The 17,472-nt window shown below is 35.9% G+C and overlaps 1 pseudogene; it reads left to right on the top strand.

Annotated features, from left to right (window-relative positions):
* Positions 1-11,569: 11,569 nt before the first annotated feature.
* Positions 11,570-12,509, top strand: LOC124977847 (olfactory receptor 10T2-like; annotated as a pseudogene).
* The last annotated feature ends 4,963 nt before the right edge of the window (positions 12,510-17,472 follow it).

Here is a 17,472-nt window from a genome sequence, read left to right on the forward strand (position 1 = left end):
AGGAGAAATTATGAGATAGCCTCTAAGATTACGAAGTGGAATTTTTGTCTTTTAAAATACACTTGAAATTGCCTAACTAAAATGAAGTTGAAGAAGCATACTTCAATTATAGCTAAAAGCATACATCCTTGAGTAGACATCAGAGAAAAGTGGAAAGAGAGAGGTGGGGTACCTGTTTCATTTCTTCCATGATTCTACCTGTTGAAAAGGAAAAGGAACGAAAAGAAGAGGAAAGGGAAGAATGGAAATCTAGCTGGGAGCAAAAATGATCCAGTATAATCATCTAGAAAAAAATCAGAGAAATGTACAGACCATTCCCCATCATTCATAGTATTGGGATGAAAAGTAGGCACTGATTCTCTTTTTCATCCCTGCCACTTACCAGAACTCCTGTGTGGGGTGGAAAAAGAGTGTTCTCATGTATGACTCATCCCTCATGTCCAGACCTCACAAAGTCCCTCCAGTGTTCCCTCTGCTTGGCAGGGACCCACATTGCTCTTCTTTTTCCAATTCAAAAACAACCAGCTATTCAGTATCAGGGATTCTCTGGAAAGTAAAAATTTAATCACAGAATCAAGCCTGAGAGAAGAGCAGAAGAGAGGGAATCTGCCATAGGACAGAGGCTCTCATATGAATTAATGCAGTGAGTTCCTCCATCCATCAGGACTCTCAGCTTCTCCACATCAGTCATCAGAGTTGGTGACCAGCACAGGTCGTGGTTATTAGAGGCAAGTACTATGATCACTGGACTCCTGAGGCTAGTTCTACTGCCCTGGAGACATTGTCTTGGGGTTAATTAGAAGTCAGGCTATTTTGGAAAAATAATGTCACCAGTTTCTCAAAGGTGGCCTGGGTCGAAGAGCCTGGGGAAAAGGAGCCAGGAGTAAATTATTCTGTGTATGCAATGGAAGTTGAGTCCATCTGTCAGGGATTCTAAAGAAGAGTCCACCAGAGTTAAGACTGCATACTTCAAAAAATAGAAAATCTCAAAGACATCAACAGATTTTTAGAGACATTTGATCCTCTGAAATTGAATCAGGAGGACACACACAATTTAAATAGATCAATTTCAAGCAATGAAATAGAAGTCATCCAAAGCCTACCATCCAAGAAAAGCCCCAGACCAGAGGAATTCTCAGCTGAGTTCTAAAAGACCTTCAAAGAAGAATTTATACCAATACTCCTCAAAGTATTCCATGACATAGAGAAGGAGAGAACTCTTCCAAACTCATTCTATGAAACTAGAATCATCCTGTCACCAAAACCAGGCAAAGACACATCAAGGAAAGAAAATTTTAGATCAATATCCCTGATGAACATAGGCTATGTTATCATCGGGAACACTGAAGGACAGATTACCTCATGTACATATATTGACTGCATGACCAATGTGATCCTGAAAAATAACAAATTACACTCCATTTATGTATGATCTATCAAAATGTATAAATGCATTCAACAGTCATGTACAACTAATTAGAACAAATAAATTAATATGAAAAAAAAAAATAGGAAAAATCATTCTCATGTGAATTTCAATGGTTTCAAATCCTAATCAACTCTAGGGAGTATTAGTCTTTTGAATTATTACATTCCCCATTAGATTTCATTGTAATTTAGTATGCATTTTCTTGAAGACTAAGCTTGTTTAGCGTTTTTTCATGTTCTGATTGTTGTATGTACATCTTGTGCTGTGAAGTGTGTGTTCAAAATTTTAACCTTGGTTTAACGAAATGGTTTGCCTTTATATTTGTAGGAGTTATTTTTATATTCCAGATACAAATCCTTTATCAGAAATATTTTGCAAATATGCTGTCATTGTGTAGGTTACATTTTCATTTGATTAATCATTTTTAGAACAGTTTATTGAATTATAATTTGTATATCGTAACATTTGCACTTTGAAGTATATAGTTCTATCTTGTTGCATTTTTGTTTGTTTGTTTGTTTCATTTTTGTTTTTGTTTTGGTACTTGGGATTGAACCCAGGGGTACTGAACCACTGACCCACATCCTCAGTCCTTTTTTTAATACATTTATACAAATGGTTTATTACATAAAATTTAAAAATACATAAAAGAGTGAATAGTACAATATACCTGTCACCTAGATTCAACATCTGTTAATTATGTCATTTTTATTTTTCTGTGTTCCTGCCCACTCCACAATCAAGCCCCATTTTAATTACTTTTGGATGAGTTCTGAAGGAAACATTGAATATAACAAACACTAACTGTGCAGTTTTGACAAATACATGTATAAAATATTACTGCTTTTAAGCATAGAATATTTACACAAGAAATATTCTTGTGGATATTCACAGTGAAAATTGTCCTGCCCCAGAAGAATGTTATGATTATGATTTTTTATTTTGATTCATTGTACACAAATGGCGTACAACTATTGTTTCTCTGGTTGTACATGAAGTAGAGTCGCACTATTCGTGTAATCATATAGTACATAGGGTAATGATGTTTGTCTCTTTCTGTTATTTTTCCTTCCCCACAACCCTCCCACACTACTATTTCCTCTATGCAATACATCCTTCCTCCATTCTTGCCTCCCTTCCACATTCCCGACCCCGCCCCCCGTTATGTATCATCATCCATTTATCAGAGAAACATTTGGCCTTGGGTTTTTTGGGATTGGCTTATTTCACTTAGCATGATATTCTCCAACTCCATCCATTTACCTGCAATGCCATAATTTTACTCTTCTTTATGGCTCAATAATATTCCATTGTGTATATATACCACGTTTTCTTTATCTATTCATCTATTAAAGGGCATCTAGGTTGGTTCCACAATCTGGCTATTGTGAATTGAACTGCTATAAACATTGATGTGGCTGTATCACTGTAGTATTCTGATTTTAAGTCCTTTGGCTATAGGCCAAGGAGTGGGACAGTTGGGTCAAATGGTGCTTTCATTCCAAGTTTCCTAAGGAATCTCCACACTGCTTTCCAGAGTGGCTGCACCAATTTGCAACCCCACCAGCAATGTATGAGTGTACCTTTTTCCCCACATCCTTGCCAACACCTATTGCTGCATGTATTCTTGATAATCACCATTCTAATTGGGGTGAGATGGAATCTTAGGGTAGTTTTTTGATTTGCTTTCTGTCATTACTAGAAATGTTGAACATTTTTTCATATGTATCTGTTAATTGCTTGTAGGTCTTCTTCTGTGAAATGTCTGCTCATTTCCTTAGTCCATTTATTGATTGGGTTCTTTGTATTCTTGGTGTAAAGTTTTTTGAGTTCTTTATATATTCTGGAGATTAGTGCTTTATCTGAAGGGTGTGTGGCAAGGAATTTCCCCCACTCTATAGGCTATCTCTTCAGATTGTTGACTGTTTCCTTTGGTGAGAAAAATCTTTTTAGTTTGAATCTATCCCAATTATTGATTTCTGTTTTTATTTCTTGTGCTTTGGGAGTCTCGCTAAGGAAGTCTGGTCCAAAGTTGACGTGATGAAAATTTGGTCCTACATTTTTTTCTATTAGGTCAGGGTCTCTGGTGTAATTCTTAGGTCCTTGATCCATTTGGAGTTGAGTTTTGTACAGGGTTTGAGATAGGGGTTTATTTTCATTTTGCTGCATATGATTTTCCAGTTTTCCCAGGACCATTTGTTGAAGAAGCTATCTTTTCTCCATTATATGTTTTGGTACCTTTGTCTAGCATGAGAAAACTGCATTCACGTGAGTTTGTCTCTGTCCTCTATTCTGTACTATTGATCTACCTGTCTATTTTGGTGCCAATACCATGTTGTTTTGTTACTATTGCTCTGTAATATAGTTTAAGATCTGGTATTGTGATACCCCTGCCTCACTCTTCCTGCTAAGGATTTCTTTAGCTTTCTGGGTTTCTTATTCTTCCAGATGAATTTCATGATTACTTGCTCTATTTCTGTAAGGTATGTCATTGGGATTTTAATTGAAATTGCATTGAATCTGTATAGCACTTTTGGTAGTATGGCCATTTTGACAATATTAATTCTGCCTACCCAAGAGCATGGGAGATCTCTCCAACTTCTAAGGTTTTCTTTAATTCTTTCTTTAGTGTTCTGTAGTTTTCTTTGTAGAGGTCTTTCACTTCTTTTGTTAGATTGATTTCCAAGTATTTACTTTTTTGAGGCTATTGTGAATGGGGTAGTTTTCCTAATTTCTCTGTCAGAGAATTCATTACTTATGAATAAAAATGCATTAGATTTATAAACATTGATTTTATATCCTGCTACTTTACTTAATTCATTTATGAGTTCTATAAGTTTTCTGGTGGAATTTTTCAGCTCCTCTAAATATATAATCATGTCATCAGCAAATAGGGATAGTTTGAATTTCTTTCCCTGTTGGTATCCCTTTAATTTCCTTGGTCCGTCTAATTGCTCTGGCTACAGTTTCGAGGACAATGTTGAATAGAAGTGGTGAAAGAGCATATCCCTGCCTTGTTCCGGTTTTAGGGGGAATGCTTTCAGTTTTTCACCATTTAGAATGATATTGGCGATGGGCTTAGCGTAGATGGCCTTTACAATGTTAAGGAATGTTCCCACTATCCCTATTTTTTCTAGTGTTTTGAGCATGAAGGGGTGCTGTATTTTATCAAATGGTTTTTCTGCATCTACCAAAATAATCATGTGATTCTTAACTTGAAGCCTGTCGATGTGGTTATTTACATTTTTGATTTCTAGTTGTTGAACCAACCTTGCATCCTTGGGATGAACCCCATTTGATCATGGTGCACTATCTTTTTAATACGTTTTTGTATGCAATTTTCTAAAATTTTGTTAATGTTTGCATCTATGTTCATTAGGGATATTGGTTTGAAATATTCTTTCCTTGATTGTGTCTGTGTCTTTTTTGTATCAGGGTGATATTAGCTTCAAAGAATGAGTTTGGAAGGGTTCTGTTGTCTTCCATTTCAGGGGATACTTGAGGAGTATTGGAATGAGTTCTTCTTTGAAGGTCTTGTCGAACTCAGCTGAGAATCCATCTGGTACTGGACTTTTCTTGGTTGGTAGGATTTGATGATTTCTTCTATTTATTGCTTGAAATTGATCTATTTAAATTGTGTATGTTCTCTTGATTCAGTTTCAGAGGGTAATATGTCTCTAGTAACCTGTTGATGTCTTTAAGATTTTCTATATTGTTGCAGTATAGATTTTTAAAATAGCTTCTAATTATGTTTTGCATTTCGATGGTGTCCATTTTGGTATTTCCTTTTCATCACAAATTTTAGTAATTTGAGTTTTCTCTCTCCTTCTCTTCATTAGTGTGGCTAAGGGTTTATCAGTTTTGTTTAGTTTTTCAAAGAACCAACTTTTAATTTTGTTAATTTTTTTAATTATTTCAATTTTATTGATTTCAGCTCTGATTTTAATTATTTCCTGTGATCTACTACTTTTGGTGTTATCTGTTCTTTTTCTAGGGCTTTGAGCTATAATGTTATCTCATTTATTTGTTGACTTTTCCTTCTTTTATTGATTGTACTCCATGCAGTGATTTTTCCTCTTAGTGCTGCTTTCACAGTGTCCCAGAGATTTTGATATTTTGTATCATTGTTCTTGCTTACCTCTAAGAATTTTTTTATCTCCTCCCTGATATCCTCTGTTATCCATGCATCATTCAATAGTGTATTATTTTGTCTCCAGGTGTTGGAGTTGTTTCTGTTTTTACTTAATCATTGATTTCTAATTTCATTCCATTATGATCTAATAGTATACAAGGTAGAATCTCTACTTTTTTGTTATGCTTTTTGGCATAACATATGGTCTATTTTAGAGAAGAATCCATGTGCTGCTGAGAAGAAAGTGCATTCCCTCACTGATGGATGGAATATTGTATACATGACTTTTAAGTCTAAATTATTGATTGTGTCATTGGGTTCTATGGTTTCTTTGTTAAATTTTTGTTTGGAATATCTGTCCAATGATGAGAGAGATGTATTAAAATCGCCTAGTATTATTGTGTTGTAGTCTATTTGGTTCCTGGAATTGAGAAGGATATGTTTGACGTACATGGATGAGCCATTGTTTGGGGCATAAATATTTATGATTGTTATGTTGCTGATTTATGGTTCCCTTAAGCAGTATGAAATGTCCTTCTTTATCCCTTCTGACTAACTTTTGCTTGAAGTCCACATTATCTGATATGAGGATGGATACTCCGGTTTTTTACTGAGCCCCTGTATGCAGTATGTTAATTCCCATCCTTTCACCTTTAGTCTGTGGATATCATTTTCTATGAGATGAGTCTCTTGAAGGCAGCATATTGTTGGGTCTTTTTTTTAATCCAATCTGCCAGTCTGTGTTTTTTGATTGATGAGTTTAGGTCATTAACATTCAGTGTTATTATTGAGATAAGACTTGTATTCCTCTTCATTTTGGCTTATTTTTGTTTTTAACTTGACTTGGATTCTCCTTTAATTGGCTCCTTTAGAGGAGTTCCTCCTTTACTGACTTACATTGTTGTTTTTCATTTCTTTCTCATGGAATATTTTGCTGAGAATGTTCTGTAGTGTAGGCTTTTTTTGTATATTCTTTTAGCTTTTGTTTATCATGGAAGGATTTTATTTCATTGTCAAATCTGAAGGTAAGTTTTGCTTGGTATAAGATTCTTGGTTGGCATTCATTTTCTTTCAGAGTTTGAAATATGTTCTTCCAGGCCCTTCTAGCTTTTAGGATTTTAGCTGAAAAATCTACTGGTATATGTATTGGTTTCTCCCTGTATGTTATCTGATGCTTTTCTCTTGCAACCTTTAAATTCTGTCTGTATTTTGTAGGTTAGGTATTTTCATTATAATGTGACTTGATGTGGATTTGTTGTAATTTTGTACATTTGGTGTCCTCTTGTATTTGATTTTCCATTTTATTCTTCAGATTTGGGAAATTTTCTGATATTATTTCATTGAATAAATTATTCATTCCTTTTGTTTGCTAGTCCGCTGGCTGGGCTCAGGCCTCCTTAGTGCAGGAGATGGTGGCTGGGCCTGGCAGCTGGGCTGGGCCTCCTTCTGATTATGAGTTTTTGGACCCTGTGTTCACTCTGCCATTTCTTGGTGCTCAGGAGGCAGGCCTGCTCCCCAGGGATCTTTAGCACCTGCACAGCAGAGAAACTTGTGACTTAAAAGTATGAACGTGAAGATTGGAGCTAAATGCCCTTAGTCCTTTTTATATTTTATTAGAAAGGGTATTGCTAAGTTGCTTAGGACCTCCCTAAGTTGCACTAAGTTGCTGACATTGATTTTGAACTCCTGATCCTCCTACGTCAGCCTCCCAAGTCACTGGGATTACATGCCACGGTGCCTGACTTTTTTCTTTTTTAATTTTTATTATTTTTTTAAGTGTATAGTTATGTAAACATCATTTTGTCTAATTTTAGCACAAGTTTTTAATTATTCTACAGTTCAATTTGTCTATTATTTTCTTTTTCTGGTCTGTGTTTTCTATTTCCTGCCACTTCAACTTGCAAAGATGTTCCTCTTATGTTTTCTTTAAATTTGCATATATTTGACCATTTTGAATTATCTGTGTATACAATGTGTAATTGTGTATATGGTGGGATGTGAGTCAAGATGTATATTTTTTCATTTTTAAAATTTTCTTTGTTCTTCTTAGATACACATGACAGTAGAGTGTGTCATGATATACTATATATACATGAAATATAACTTATTCTAATTAGGATCCTATTCTTGTGGTTGTACCTGATGTGGAATTTCAGTAGTTGTGTTTTCCATTAACATCTATAAATTTGGGCTACATGTACAGTTTTCATTAACATCTATATGAAGTATTTGCAGGGACATTTTTTTTTACTCCTGTTGGGTAAATGAATTACAATGGCTGCCAAATCAGTGTTCTACAAGCTAATATTAATATTAGGGCTGTGACATGAAAAATGGGTAGAAAGGAAAGCTTGCTATTAGTCCTCTAGTCCTCTGCTCTCTAAAATGATCCACTAAGATAAATAACTCTTACTCCTAAACGTCTCTTTTTCTTCAGAAACCAAATTAACACTAGAATGATGAGACCCTGCTACACATGACATCAGACAGCTCTCAAATAAGATCCCTATATTTCTGAGAATGGGACAGGCCTATGGGGAGTTTGAGGAGAAGACTCTCCTGCCTTAATGCTGGTTCGGGGAACTGTGCTCCCTTCCAGTGACACTGTCATGTGCTGTGTATGGGCCACCTTTGCATTTTGTAATTTTCCAATTATTTCTCCATTTTTCCCTCTAAACATGAAAAAATAGGAATATAGGAAATATTAGTGAATGCAAGCATAACTTAAATACATAAAATAGGAGAGTTAAAACAATATATAAATGAACTAACGACATGAGTTTTATTATGGAGCAAGAGAAAACTACATGAAACTTGACAAGGATGTCATTTATTTAATTCCTCAAAGTATTCCATCTATACACAGGATATAATGCTAATGACTGAGAAAGCGATAGTTCATAATAGCAAGTATAACCTTGATTCAAAATTAATAACCCATGCAAAAAATTATAACATTCAAACTTATCCACCTTACACAGATCAAATAAGCCAGATAACTTATAGGTTTTTTTTAAAAATTGGGATTGAATATACATTTTTTAATGCCTAGATTTCAAAGAAGGACTTCCTTCCAAAGTCTCAATCCCCTGAGTGTTATTGTAAGACTGAGAGCCATTATAAGACTACAGCATATGCCATGAGGGACACAGCTGCTAAGAGAAGGGATGTCCAGTTAGTTCTAGCCCAGCAACTAGACAGAGCTATCTTTCATCTTCAAAGGCTTAATTAAGTCCCTTAACTTTCCCTAATAAGATCTGAGAAAATTATTGCTTCATAATTTTGCTTATTTACCCCTCCTCTCTAAACTTTGATTGGATTTAGGAGAAAAAAACCTGGGGTTGAGCTAAGACTGCTTGTGAATGTAAGTGTCTCCTTTGTATTAAAGTTATGTGGCCACTCTTTCATGTTAGATATCAGTCCTCTCTAAGAACACTCTGGATAAAAAAAGAGATTCAGAGGCAGAAGGACTGGCAGAAACCATGCAAGTTAAGGTGGGTCAAAGCATCAGGAGCTAGAGTGAAAGATAGGGATAGACTGCATATGAACAGAGCCCAGGTGGGGCAGAATACTGATCATGTGAATATGGGAAAGAAAGAAAGCTGGAGAAGGAGTAAAAGATGGTAAAATAGCAAAATACTCCTAAAATAGATCTAAATTAGGAGAAACTACCTGAATAGAAAAACAGATATGTAGCTTAGGAAGAAAAGTGGATAATGAATTAAAGGTGGAAGAATAGGAGATAGGAGTAGACAGAGGGGGAAGCAGAAGCCTGCATGAGGTTCATTCTGAGTAAAGAAGACACTGCTCTGCTTCCTAAATTGCTAGTGAACAAACTAAAGTGCAAAAGAAAGATTAAAACTGAAACTTAGGTAATTCAGAAAACCAAGTCCTGAAAGAGACTTTAGGACATTTGGGATGTAGATTCCCCTCTGCTATTAAGTAAATTATGTGACCTCGATCTTCACATTTTACTTGTCTGTGCCTTAGTTTCTTCATTGTGTAACACACAAGGGGGGTTAGATTGGATACTAACAGCTCACATTTATTGAATGCTTACTACCATTCAGGAGCTTCATTGGGTTTGGGTGTTTGGTACTGGAAAAGGTTTTCAGTTCATGTTATTATTTATTGCCCTTTCATGAATGAAAATAAGGAACAAATTCAAGACTTGATTTTCCCAAGCTCGTAAAGAAGCAAAGCCACAGGCACAACGTAGGCAGGTCTGACTCCAGTGCCTGCATCCTCACTAACCCCCCATGCTGCCATTCAAACAAAAGATCCCAGAACCAACCCATAGCTAAATAAAGGAAACAGTAATAAAAACCATTTAGGGTCTACTTAAGAAGCCTCTCAAGGGGGAAGTGGCAAGCTTGGGTTTTGTAGAAGAGATGAACATTAATTATGAGGGATGAAGAACTGCAGGAAAGTAAATATAAAGCTATGCATAGAAGGAAAGAGGTAGATGGCTTGTGATGGCTTTTCTATAACTGAGGGGCAGTCCCATGACTCAGGACTACGTTACCTAAGGTGGTGTTTGAGATAGAGCAGTTTCCATAAATGATACCTTGGCTCACATATGAAATCACTAAGAATGTTAGTCAGGAGTAAATGTGACTCATACAGGGATACGATGATTCATTGCAACAGCTAAAGGGCTGTCATTTATAAAAAGGAGTTACTTGTTGCAAGCATGTGCAGAGGACAAATAAAGAACACTGAGTGGATATTCCAAGGAAGGGCAAGGAGGTTCAGAGAACAACTCAGAGTAAGGGGGTTCTAGCTAAGCGAACTAACAAGAGAGCATCCTGTTTTGTAGTGAGTTTCTTATTACTTGAATATGACTACGGAGACTCGACAATACTTTCTAGATTGCTGTATAAAGGTTCTCAGAACTGGATTAAAGTTTAGATCAGAGATTCCTGATCTGTTTTCCATGTAAAATAATGTCTTATTACCTAACCCTAGTAATTTTATTTACTTATTTATTTGTGTATTGGCACTGGGGATTGAACCAAGGGGCACTTTACTACTGAGCTCCACCATGCCCAGTGTAAGACTGGTAATTTTAGCATTCGTGATCTTCAGACCAAACTATGGATCTCCCCAGAAATAATGGTAAGAATCATTGAGAGTAATGAAAGTTGAGATAGGGGTCAGCAAGGTAAAGTTCTCAGCCCAATACTCAAAATATTCTGAAGATAAATTGAGATTTAAGCAGGCTCTTTTGTAGTTCATTCTTTTTCCATATTTTATTTATATATTATACTTATACATAACAGTGGTTATGTATACATTGATACATATTTGTATGTGCACAAAATCCAACACTGTAATTTGATCAACATTATTCATTAAGTAGGTTCTAAGTCCCAGATCCCCATGCACTCATGACAAGAGAACCTCTAATACAGAAGCCATTCCAGACTTCACAACTGTGTGTAAATAGAACAAAACCACTTTTGAATAAATAAAAATACTTAATTACATATGAATAAACAGTTTTAGTGGAGCATGAGAGTTTATGCCACTTTTAACTTGTTTTTGAGTTAGTTTTCTGAATCAAATTTTAATAAGAAGACTTTGAAGAGAAATGATGTCTAAGCAATGCTACATTAAAGTGGGTTAAGCAAGTCTTTAATCTCTTTGAGCCTCAATTTATTGTTCTATAAAAATGTCAGAATTCAATAAGATTAGCTCTAAACTACTTGATTTAACAATATGGACAATTTAAAATTTAATGGTATGAATCTTTGATGGACCTGTGAACACAAATAACAGAAACAATATCAAAATAAAAATAAATCTCTTCAGTTGTTTAGAAATCAGTATGCTACCCATTTCTCCTGATCCCCCACTCCACGTTTTTAATGTGATTACTCATTATTTCAGATCATATTATCAGCTTTGTACAGATATGTAGATCTGGTTTCTTTGAGGGCATTTCACTTTTGTCAAATTCTCTCTGTTCTTAATTTCAGGTGTCTGAATCTGATCTCCATTGACCGATGAAGAGACAGAACCACAGCATGATCACTGAGTTCATCCTAATAGGCTTCTCAAACCTGGGGGACCTGCAGATCCTTCTTTTCTTTATCTTCTTAATAGTCTACCTGACTACTCTGATGGCCAATGCCACCATCACAACTGTCATCCGCCTAGACAGGACTTTGCACACTCCAATGTATTTTTTCCTCTTCGTCCTTTCTTGCTCTGAAACCTGCTATACCTTGGTCATTGTACCTAAAATGCTAAGCAATCTGCTCTCTACCATTCCCAGTATTTCCTTCTTTGGGTGTGCTGCCCAGCTTTATTTTTTGTGGGCTTAGCTTGTACCAACTGTTTCCTCATTGCTGATGGGCTACGACCGTTACGTTGCCATCTGCAACCCTCTCAACTACACACTCATTGTGAGTCGAGCCACCTGCACGCAGCTGGTTCTGGCCTGCAGCTTTTGTGGTTTCCTGATCTCTGTGGTCGTCAACATCCTGGTGTTCAGTGTGCCCTTCTGTGCCTCCAATCGGATCAACCACTTTTTCTGTGACATCTTCCCCGTCATAAAACTGGGCTGCACAGACACCAACCTAAAGGAGATGGTGATCTTCTTCCTCAGCATTCTGGTGCTGCTTGTTCCCTTTGTCTTGATCTTCATCTCCTACGTCTTCATCGTGTCCACCATCCTCAAGATCTCCTCAGTGGAGGGGCAGCGGAAAGCCTTTGCCACCTGTGCCTCTCACCTCACCGTGGTTGTTATCCACTATGGCTGTGCTTCCTTCATCTACTTGAGGCCCACGTCCCTGTACTCCTCAGACAAGGACTCACTCGTAGCCGTGACTTACACTGTCACACCCCACTGCTCAACCCCTCGTCTATACACTGAGAAATAAGGAAGTGAAGGTAGCCCTGAGGAAGGTTTTGAGCAGATACTCATTTCCCAAAACTGTGTGAGTGAGCTGATGAATCAGGAAACTGTATTCACCCAAGTGTCCTGGGTAGCACTTTCATGTATAAATATACCTGCCCTTTTTTTTTCTTCTAGGACTCCTTGTCCAAAGAAGAGAAATATAAGGACGTAGATAATCTTGATTCTTTTATTGGAGATTTCTTCTTCCTGGTTGACTGTCTCTGGTATAGAAGTTATACCAGTCGATCTACAGAAACCTTAAAGAATGAAGCCAGGCTATTTTCATGCATTGAAATGTCAGTTTTCCAGGATCCACACTGCAAATGCTGCACTATCTTTTTGTAAATGTCCCTAGTGCTGATACCAAAAGAAACAGTAGAGAATGTTGTCTAAGTCTCTGGATTACTTTTGATAAATTATTTCTAGATGAAAGGAACATAAGTTCACTTTGGAAAAAAAGAGGTGGGGAGATTGAAGTTCTAAGAGATTGAAGGTATAGAAAATAGATAGAAATAGATAAAAATAGATAGAAAATATACACTTCAGACTTGCAAGAGCTGGGTTTGAATGTTGATTCAGAACATTTCCTAGTTGAGTGTTTGCGGCCCAATTTAACTCTTATTTTCAGTTAATTTTTTTGTAGCATGGACCTTTAACACCTCCTCATGGGTCATTGTAAGAATACTAAATAGATTAATAGATGTGAAACTATTTCATGCTTGCCTAATAGAAGACATTCTTACACTGAAACATGAAGGAAGGGACTTCTCCCTTCACTAACTCTCTGTACTTAGTTCAATAATTTGCATCGTAGCAGATTCATGAGAACTCAGGACCGTTACCTATTCAAGTGTATCATACGCATTTGCCTGAATATATGGTGACTTTTGTTAAAGATGTGTTTTAATAAATCAGAATTAGATGGTAAAAATGTAAGTATTCAGTTCTCAGCCTTTCACTTTAGTGACAGTTTAATCTTTGGGAGAATCATAACCTGGATACCACAGTAAATTTTCTCACATTCTTGCTTTGTAAGCATAAACTAACAGCTTAAACATCATAATTTGGAAGTGATTAAAATATGTTTGTTGTAACCATTAATGAGAAAACACCTAAGAGTATCTAGCACCTTGTTTTGAAACATAATGTGCATTTGACAAATTTAAATACAGATCCTGATAGGCTTCTCAAACCTGGGGAACCTGCAGATAGTATGACTGTTATACTTGTAATACTGAGAGGCTAAAAGAAGAGATGAGTACAGAATATAAGAGATGAAAAGAGAAAGACATGCTAGGATTAGGAGAATAGGAAAAACCCCCAAAAAGAAGGAATAAAAAAGTGACAGAAGGCTGAGTTGAATTTGCCTTCTGCCAGTGGCGATTTCTTTTAATATCTGAAGTTCTATTTTTTAAAGGCTACTCCCAATGGTTTGGCAACAAGTGTCCCTAGGATAAAGTTAGGCTGCTAATTTATCCCCAGTTCATCAGAATAGTGTTCAATGCACCCTTAGAACATGTCTTCATTAAGGTGCTGAATGAGTCATGTACATATATTTTACATAAATATTATTTTGTTCCAGGTTTAAGGTGTATTTGTTGAGATAAAGTGGACACCACCTACCACTGAGAGGTGTTTGGGAGTTAGAGGTCATCTTCAGTGTTCTTCTCTGTGACCTCAGAATCTCCAAAACACCACTGTCCCAAACTTCATTTACTCACACACATTTCCATCTATAAAAGGTATTTCCTCTGATTTGTATATGGTACACATACTTCTCTCCTTGCTGCAGAATAGAAAGGGTTCCCTGAATTCCACTCTTTTCAAAGGCTGGCTGGCCTTGCACTGAATTGACACTTTGGGATGACCATGATGGACATGGTGATATTGGCAAAGATTAGACCTGGTATATATTTGACTTTTGAAAATTTTTTTAATTTACGAATGCTGATAAAGTTTGGACCATCTGAAGTCTTCTAATTTATCTGTAGTTATAGATGATCACAATGTTTTTCTTCCAGATCTCCAGGGGCCCTATTAATATTCATTTAGCTAAGTTTTGATTAAAGACATTTTATATTCTCAATCCAGAATGTGTTTTTGACTTTCATGCATTCATCTAACAAATAATCACTAGCTTCTTCACTCACTGGGCACAGAGAGAGAGGTGAAATACAGTGCACACACATTACAATACAGTATGATGAAAAGTTATTTGAGATGCATTGGGTATGCATAGTTTAAAGTCCTAACCAAATTTTGGAGAAATCAAGAAATATTTCCTAGAGTAAGTAATGTTTAAATTAAATCTTGAAAAATAAGTAAAATTAAGAAGGAGAAGAGTAGCAAAATCATCTAAGCCTTTTGCACAGGCTCAGAGAAATTAGAATAAGTTCTACTCAAGGTATGTCAAAATACATACTACTGTCATGTATCTCTAAAGGAAAACCAGCTTTGGTGACTGAATATAAGTGTCCTATATGCCTAAAAATAGACCTCTAGGGTGACAGACAGAAATTGATAAAGATAAGGCAGAAAGCATAACCTCATTAAGAAAGGACTGTGTATTAAACAAGTCAGAATGAATCCAGCACTATCAGCAAGTGAGGTTTATTCAATTGTCGTTTAACTTAACATAGTTTAACTGACTTTTTTCTTTATTATTAATGTATTAAACTTAAAGATATAATTGAGGTTTATTTATTTTTTGAACTCAGGGGCACTCAGTCACAGAGCCACGTTCCCAGCCCTATTTTGTATTTTATTTAGAGACAGGGTCTCACTGAGTTGCTTGGTGCCTCGCTGTTGCTGAGGTTGGTTTTGAACTCATCATCCCCCTGCCTCAGTCACCCAAGCCGCTGGGATTACATGCAGGGGTCACAGTGCCCTGCTATTGGGATTTATTTTGACATAATAATACAAAAATTATATTTATATTTCAAGACTATTGTTTCGACAAAAAAGGTAGAGAGATACATAAAAAAATAGCAGATGAATACAGATCATAAACCACATACACACACACACACACACACACACACACACACACATTGAATATGTATTTCTTGAAGGATGAAGAAAAATTTATGTATTTTTTAATATGCTAATATAATTGGAAAAAATAAAACAAACTTGTTTATTCATTCATATACCTCAAGAAATTTTGGACACAGTGAAGGAAGCAATAAGGAAAATGAAGAATGTATAGAATGGAGAAAATCTTTGCTAGCTACTCTTCTGACAGAGAATTAATATCTAGAATACATAAAGAACTCAAAAAATATTATACCAAATAATCAAATAACCCAATTAATAAATGGGCGAATGAACCAAAAGAATAAATACAAATGAACAACAAATACATAAAAAAATGTTCAACATCATTAGCAGTTATGGAAATTCAAATAAAAATAGTTCTTGCTTGTGTGTGGCACATGGACTTAGGGTTGGCTTTTAAGTTGGGTTTAGAATGAGAGCTCAGCTTCAAGCTGCTTCTCTTGGTTTGGTCCTTTTTGGTGGATTGTGGTCAGATCCATGTCAAGTATGTTCATTCTAGAGCCCAGGTTACAGGGACACAAAGTGACTTGGGGAAACCTCTTCTGATAGTGATGACAGAAAATCTATAGTTCTAGACTGAGGTTTTGAAATTCACTATCACTTTGGCCTCATTTCCTTGGTTGATGTAAATCCTAATAACAAACCCAAAGTGTTGGGCTTTGCTAAGCAAAGGACATAGAGAGAGATAAATAGCTATGGCTAAAAACTCCATCTATGATTGTATGTTGTGACCCAGCAATTCCACCACTAATGTTGACCAGATAAAGGGAATCATGTTACCAAATGCACACCTAAGTTTGGGCTCCCAGTACTTTTCATTATAGCCCCAAACCTGGAAATAATCTATATTATCCATTACAGTAGAACAAGTAAATTAACATGCATTCACATAATCTAATGTTATAAAGCAGTAACATTTACTACTACATTTATCTTACAAAAATAATTTAAGTGAAAGGAGCCCAAACTGTATTTACTCTGCATTTCCAATCATAATTTTGAGATGTGGAAAGATCAATATATAGGCATAGAAGTCAGAACTGTGGCTCCTCAGGTGAGGGGTTGGGGAATTCTGCCTCTAAATCTGCACATGTGTGTGTCATGTTGTGAATTCAGCTGCACACTTTGACTCACATACTTTTTTACACATTAATAAAATGTGCTTAGAATTTAGGGAAGAAACAGGTTAGAACTCTAAGTTAAAAGGATAAGTACAAAGGAATAATGGATGGTCTATTAAATATCATATAAGTTCTTTATTAATGTAATGTATAAGACATTATGGTTTACCCTTTATTTTCAACTCCATAAATACAATTCCATGAGACAAGGTCTATGTTTCATTAATCTTTATAACCCCAGAATGATTAGAATAGGGAAAGTCATAGTTTTTCAGAAAATATATATTTAGCAAACAATTTTAAAGTTAGCAAAATTCTCTATAGTAAATTTATTTAGTAAATAAATATATTTCTACAATAATTTTGTTTTAATTAATAGACAATAATTGTACATCTTTAGATTTCCATCATCTGAAGAATTTATTATTTTTTATGATGAGAACTTTCAAAATCCTCTCTTCTAACTATTTCTGATTATGTGATATAATAGTGTTAACTACAGAACACCAACATGTATTAATCCTATCTGGTGGTGACTATGAATCAGTTAGGCAAGCTCTCCCCACTCTCTGTTCTCCTTATGCCTCCCTAGCCTCTGGAGAACACTCTTCTGCTCACTAGTTCTATGACCTCAGATCTTTCAGATTCCCCATTTTAGTCAACACCTGTGGTATTTGTCTTCTGTGCCTGATTTATTCACTTAACATTGGCTCTTCAATTCCATCCATGTTGCTACAAGGACAGGACTTTGTCCTTTGTGACTGAACCATATTTCATTATGCATAAATAATTTTTTTATCCATCTATCCATTCCTGGACAACTTGGTTG

The sequence above is a fragment of the Sciurus carolinensis genome, chromosome 1 (assembly GCF_902686445.1).
Source record: "Sciurus carolinensis chromosome 1, mSciCar1.2, whole genome shotgun sequence".
Lineage (NCBI taxonomy): Eukaryota > Metazoa > Chordata > Mammalia > Rodentia > Sciuridae > Sciurus > Sciurus carolinensis.